The 7500-nt window shown below is 43.2% G+C and overlaps 1 protein-coding gene across 1 annotated transcript in view; it reads right to left on the minus strand.

Annotated features, from left to right (window-relative positions):
* Positions 1-7500, minus strand: part of rasa1a (RAS p21 protein activator (GTPase activating protein) 1a) — a 60022-nt gene that overhangs the window by 50772 nt on the left and 1750 nt on the right. The gene's annotated exons all lie outside the window — the stretch shown is intronic.

The raw sequence follows: 7500 nt of genomic DNA on the forward strand, positions 1-7500 counted from the left end.
GGCACTTAATCCATCCATTGCTGTGATCAGACAGTCAGTGTTCTTGCTCGTATCCAAGTGATTCCACGACCAATAGAAGTTTGTATCCCTGTTTTATTATCCTCAACCGGGTCCGGCTTGGTTCAGATCACGCCCGGTTCTGTTTGTCATAACAGTAAGCCTATACCCCCGACTCCAAGCGAACCAAGAAGTCCCGTACACCGCACTGATAAACGGGGTCCGCTCACTATCCCGACGGGCCTCTGTTCCGACTAGCGTCGGCAGGTTAGTTACTCGTCACGGTTACTGAGGTTAAGTTTAGGGTTAGGGGTAGAGTTAGGGTTAGTTTTAGTGTCGGAACACCGGCCCGTCGGCACACTGATGCGGACCTGATAAACTGGAGAAAATGTGCTTCGAGCCTTCGCCATACGACGGCGTTTCAGCATATCTAAATGGCAGACATACAAGCTCACAACCTGGTGAGTTGGGACGTGTTGTGAGCCTGTATCTCTGATATTTTCAGCGCGCAACACCATCGTACGACAAATAGGCTGATCTATGACAGCAGCAGCAGCAAGCTGTCACGAACCAAAGCAGGGACAGAGTCCGAGCACGATACAAATTTTAAATGATTATGATTTTTTAATGGTTGTTCTACTTTATCGAAATAATAATAATAATAGGCTTAAATTATAAAATAGCCTAATAACAGCATTTTCCCAGTCGGCCACAGTAGCCGGTGGTATTTAGTCTATAATTAAGGGCCAATTAAACATTTTAACAGTCAATGGCATATATCCCTATTTATCGAAAATCGACTCATGCTCACCGCGACTCAAAAAGTATGAGTCGATTTTTTTAGTTAAACTAAAGTTTTTCCCCAAAAAATGTTTAATCTCTTGTTCAAAAATGTTATAAGCGTTAATGTTTTCCAAATGTGAGATGACCGGTGTGTGTGTGTCTCTGTGTCGGGGACAAGTGAACGTCTGTGTAGTGCATGCTTGTATTGCAGATTCGCATGCATACGGTTCGTGTGCACGCGTCATAGCAGTGCGTGCTGACTGGATGTGTTTTGTTTACATGCCTGTGTGCGCGCATGCATGCTTGACACGAAAGCTCGCTTGTTAATGGCAGCGTCGCCTCGTGTGCAGTGATTTTGTCAAGATTGACAATAAAACAACACAAAATACACTTTTCGGCTTCGACGCGTCGATTCGTAAATACCGTATAATACTGAATATAGGACGATATTTTATTCTAATAAACATATCCTCAAAATAGGGAGTCGTCCTATAATTGGGGATTAGACTTTTCACCGGGGAGATACGTTATGTATCTTTCAGGACCTTTCCCTGCTCTCTCACAGCCCCCGCGAGCTCCTACATTAATTACCGTACACTACATGATTGATGCGCAGCGAACTTTGGACCTCGGCTCATTTCACCTCCCGTTTGGCTAAGTCGGATGGCTTTGGCATTGGACTTACCGGGCCGCGTGCGTGTGCGTTGTTCTCGCGAACATCGGCGTGGATGACGGGCGCACATGTGATCTTTAGCGTGGAAGTTTAATCCCAACAGCAACTGAATAGCCTAGGCTATAACGCTGGCTCCAATGGTTCCTGTTTACAATGGACCGTCGCATCTGAATGATGAAACGGGCCGCAAAGCTTGATGGGAAATGTAGTGTTTGTTATTGTGCTTTTCACAGTCTGAATTGTGAATGTTGTTTTTGAATAGAAGTTGACTTTGATGGTTAATGTAATACAATACAGCAGAATGTTATCTCTGTATAAGCTTTTCTATAATCATTTTACAATAATAATGTTTTTTTATGAATAACTTAATATAATATAATAATATTTTGTCTTCAACATATTTTTTCCCAAAATGATAATTGAAAAATAGGGGTCGTCTTATAATCAGAGTCGTACTAAATTCGGGCTAATACGGTAATGCGTCGATTAACATCCCTATAGGCGCTACACTCCCTCTGCCAACCTGGAGACAATAATGGACTATTAGACTTACTTCTATAGCACTTTGTAACAACTGTGGATAGCATGACATCTTCCCAGCCGTTTCGGAGGGTATCAGGATCGGGAAGACAAATTATACCCCCCATCTAAAATTAGTTTGGACCTCCTCTGGTCCTCTATTTCTGTAATCTGTAGCATATTGTTTTGGTGTAGGCCTATAGGTTGCAGATTTAAAAGACATGCTGCACGCCGTGCATGGCAACAGGCAACTAAATCCTTCTTTAATGCATTTGACACAACAATGTCACGGTAAATAGCGTCTTAGCTGAGGAACATTTAAATTACGAAATTGGTCATCTGCGTCCGTCATCCTCCAAGACTATCATCAAACCCAATAGCGGCTCTGAAATGCGGCCCCTAGAGTTGGATGCGCATGGACCCAAACAATCCCAGAGACCTTTGCGAATACCCAGAATGCATTGTGCCATATCCAAGATGGCGGTATTTGCGTACTGGCTTATGGCTTGTGCAGCACACACCAGTTTTTGGAGTTTCCCTGAAGTTCTCCATGTGTGTGTGTGTGTGTGTGTGTGTGTGTGTGTGTGTGCGTGCGTGCGTGCGTGCGTGCGTGTGTGTCACGACAATGAAATGTAAGTTTAGCGATGAATTGTCAAGCTAAATAAATTGTGATCAACAATTTGATCACTTTTGGTTTTTAGGCTTCCTAAACAAACATTTATTTTGTATTACTATTAACTAATTTCCTGCTATCCCCGCCGAAACCGGAGATTTCCCGCTGTACCGCCCTGCCATGCCCGTAGATCCCGGAAATTTAATTCACTTTAATCATTATGAAACAATTAAAAGTATCATCGCTGTTTATAGCCGATTCTGACTCTTTAGGCCCGCCTCCTAACTGTATCCGGCCGTATTTCCTGTTTTGACCGGATCTAGGTTTCCGTATCCGGTCTAAGGCCCAATCATAGCTCCGCTCATAGCTTCCATTGTAAACAAGGAAGCTGCCTGCACGGCCATAACATGATCTTTTTTCACGCAGATTTTTTTATTTGGAAGCCGTTCGATTATTTTACCCGCCTGGCATATGATCTGCGCACATATCGTCTGCTATGTGCGCGACATGCCCTCGCAGGACCATAGCGCACAGCTCGGCCTTTTACATGAGTTTTTATGTAAACAGTGGCAGATACAGCCTGACAACGGATATTTCTTTTTCCAATGGGATTGTTTTTTTCTAAAGCTGTGGTCCGGTCTACAACGCTGGTACATGTTACATGCACAGATCGTGTGCGATGCGCGCACGTGCCCACGTTAAAAGGTAAGGACAATTTGGCAGTTGCATAGTTCAGCTATGTTTAAAATGGCAGTGACAAAGTTAACCATACACTTTGAGGATACAAACTCTCCTTTTGTTTCTTTTTTTATAATGTATGAAAAAATGTTTCAACATGGAAAAAGCAGTAATGTGGGATAGTGAGACACACACACACACACACACACACACACACACACACACACACACACACACACACACACACACACACTCTGACCTACATGCACATCTTACAGAGCTTCATATAAATCTTATCACACCGTGTGTTATGAGGCCGGCAGAGTCTCAGCGGTACGCGGCGTCCGTTGGGTCGATATTGCAACATAGCATCTGTTCGATGGTTCATTCTTTCGACGCGGGTGAATGTTAACCTGGTGAAATGCTAACCTGCCGACACGGGTGAATGTTAACCTCTATGCCTAATCTTAACCCAAACTCTGACCTCAGTAACCCTGGCGCGGGCGAGTAGCTAACCTGCCGACGCTGGTTGTCGAAAGAATGACTCGTCCGCTCTAGATTTCCCCCCGTCCACCGACCGTAGCAGAGATGCTACACCCCTCCTCCTGTCCTCCTGCCTCCTCTCCTAAGGACATCCCTCCTACAACCAGTCCGTGGTCACATGTCCCAGGCTGGACCAGCACAGAAAGCACGGTTCCCAGCTAGGGATGTCACCGAATAATCGATTTTCGAATATTCGTTCGATTAATCAATATTCGATTTTAATATTTCATAATCGAAAATCGAAAAAATATTAATATTTTTTTTTCTTTTTTTTTTTTTTATACTATTTTTTGGCTTAGTTAGTTAGTTTCAACCAATATATAGAATATAGGCTAACAATAGTATTAATGATAATAGTAAATGGCAATTGATTTATTATTCACACCAGCACCAACTGTAAACTGTGTAGACAGAGTGAAGGAGCACAGCAGAGTGGCAGCTGCCTGCTACACACTCCCCTCCCCCCCTGTCTCAGACACAGGTGTGATTGATTCAGGCTTGATTGTTTGGTACTTGGTGGCCATCATCAAAGAAAAGGGAAAACAGCGTCCTCTGTATTGTAAAGCATCACAGAATCTGTTCTTGAGAGATTAGGTGAACAGTACACTGGCACACTAAAGAGAAAGATGAAGAGTAGTAGTTAGGCTACCAATTACCTGAAGAGCCATGTTGTACATATGTAAATGTGCATTGAAATCCAGTAAAAAAAAAAGAAAAACAAAAAATGTTTTTTTTTTTTTTTTTATAAAAAAATAATAATAATTAATTATCGATTTTCGAATAATATTCGATTATTGCTATAGAATAATCGATTTTGATAAAGGTCCATTTTTGACATCCCTATTCCCAGCGTCACACCGTCGCCTGCTGCCAGAGCGTCCTGTACACTAAAGCCTCTCTCATGTGTCTGGACGTCCACACAGACCCAGCACTACTCCCACAGAGGACTGGGTCCACTGCCTGCCTCTCCCTACAACCTACATGCACATCCAGTTAGGGGTGGACTTTTATCACGATTCTTTTTGGTTGGTTTTTATGGATATTTTTATGGATATTTTTCAAGTTACTTGACAAAAACTAGACTCTCTGGGTTCCTTTTGGGAGGTCTAAATTGAACTTTACAAGTATTTAACTGTCAGAGTTAAGGGGAGACCGACATTTTAAATTTTGAGAACTACTGATTTAGACCAAAATGCAGGTTTAAATTGAATTCTGCAATGAATCTCTGTATTAACGATTAAACAGGATTTTTTACAAGGCTCCCTGAATTGTATCACGATATATACGATATCTCTGAAACGGCATATCGTGGAGACATTGTATTGTCTCAACGATAATTATCACCATATCGCCCACCCCTACATCCAGTCCTCTCTACAACCTACATGCACATCCAGTCCTCCCTACAACCTACAAGCAGCTGACGTTATTGAGTACACTGTAAAAAATGACGTGCCTTCACGTTCTGACCACCGCAAAAACGGGACGTTGGATTGAGCACACTATAAAAAATAAAACATTTTTGGTGAAAAATAAAAACTACAAAAACAAGAAAATTACAGGAGGAGCATAAGGAGGGGAGGAGGTAGAAAAGACCATTGGCCACTAATTCTGACCAGCATGGCTGCATTGATTGATTGATTGAAGACTTTATTAGAAGTTTGCATAGGAAAAGGTACAGTTTCATGACGGTACAGTTCACTGGTACAAGGTCTACTAAAAGGAGATCCATGAAAAGACTAAGCTTATTTCCACAGGAAACCATTAAAGTATCTCATATAACATTGAATGACAGACAAATAGAACACAGTACTTTGCAGTAGATATGTAAAGAAAAGAAAATGAGAGAACAAAAGAAAAAGAAAACAGTAAGTCTAAACAAACAATAAGTATATACAAAGAAGGGGCAGGGGAGGGTAGGGTTGGGCTAGGTTAGTTTTTTTTTTTACCAGTTGCGAACGGCTGCTGCCTGTAAGTGGTTTTTCAGGGCAATTTTAAAGGATGCTAGTGATCCACACTCCTTTATGGCCTTCGGTAAGGCTTTCCACATTTTGGTGGTATAGCAGAAAAAAAGAGTTTGACCCTTTGTTGGTTTTGACTCTGGGTTGAAAGTGATCTGTGGTGCTGCCTCTGGTGTTGTAATTATGGACATTCTTAATGTTTATAAAGTATTTTGACAGGTACTTGGGTATCATAGTGGTGTAGTGTATCTTGTACACCAGGCCCATTGCAAGTTGCTGTACTCTGTCATCTACTCTGAGCCACCCCACTCTTAACTGGTGAGTAGCGGTGAGGTGAGTCTGATAGGGAAGGTTAAGCAGGACCCTAATTAGTTTATTTTGGGCTGTTTGGAGTTTAGTTTTCAGGGCTTGCGGGGCGTCACGATACCATTATGTGGACTCCGTAGTCAAAGAGGGGCTGGATTATTGCACCAGCTATGGTCTTCAGTGTGTTGAAATTGACCATTGGGGCGATCCTCTGTAGGAAACAAGTTTGTTGGTTGATTTTATTTATTACTTTGGAAGTCATCTTTTCACTGGAAAGATTAGCTTCAAGGATACATCCTAAGTAAGAGATTTTGTTTTTTCGTGTTATGACCTTGTCACCCACTTTGATTGTGAAGTTATCGACTTTTTTGAGGTTATGATTTGATCCACAGAGGATGGACTCAGTTTTTCCCAGGTGAATTGATAATTTGTTGTCGTTAAGCCATGTGCAGATCTTACTTAGTTCAGAGTTAAGTGTCTTTTCAACCTGCAAGTGGTCCTTGCCCGAGACTAGGAGAGCCGAGTCATCCGCGAACAGGAACAGGTTGCAGTCACAAGCAGATGCCGTGGGAGGGGGGGGGGGGGGGGGGGGGGGACAGGGTACCGTTAATCTCCACCACCGCAAGCACTAAGGGGTCCGCTCATTGTTCCGCCGGTCCGTTGTTCCGAGTAGTGTCGGCAGGTTAGTTACTCGTCACGTTAGGGTTACTGAGGTTAGGTTTAAAGTTAGGGTTAGTTTTAGTGTTGGCATACCGGCCCGCCGGCATATAGATGCGTACCCAGCACTAATACTACGCTCTGCTCGTGCTACTAGTAACTAGGCCTACAACTACACTCTGTCCAGGTGCCAACTTGCGGCTTCTGCACTCATGGCCATGTATGGCCTACTTGCTTGTCGACAGGGAGGGGGTGTGGGGCGGGAGGAGTAAGACGAATGCGTCATGTCCTCCCGGTTAGCGATTATTGTTTTCGTAAACAATATCTTGTCAGCCAAGACTTGTGATTTGCTGAACCGGAGGTAGGGAGCACTTGGACCGTACGGAGGTGCCGAAAGTCATGGGGACAAATAATATTTGCGATTCAGTCCCTATCGGGACATAACTCGGCCAGCGCTGAGTCGGCTCAAGAGGACTTCGCAACGTGCCCAAGTCCGCTTAAGACAAGGCATTGTGTACGAAATTGATTGAAGAGCTTATTAGCAGTTTGTAATAGAATAAAGTACAGTTTCATGACAGCACAAATCACTGGTATGAGGTCAACTAAAAGGAGATCCTAGTAACAACAATCGCCTCCCGGTGGGGGCGCCTCACTGAAGTCAGTAGGATACAACAGCACAGCAGTGACAACACACACACACACACACACACACACACACACACACGTGTGTGGGGAATAATTAATCAGAAGAATGGATAAAAAACAACAAT

Source organism: Nannobrachium achirus (genome assembly GCF_963921795.1).
Source record: "Nannobrachium achirus genome assembly, chromosome: 12".
Classification (NCBI taxonomy): Eukaryota; Metazoa; Chordata; class Actinopteri; order Myctophiformes; family Myctophidae; genus Nannobrachium; species Nannobrachium achirus.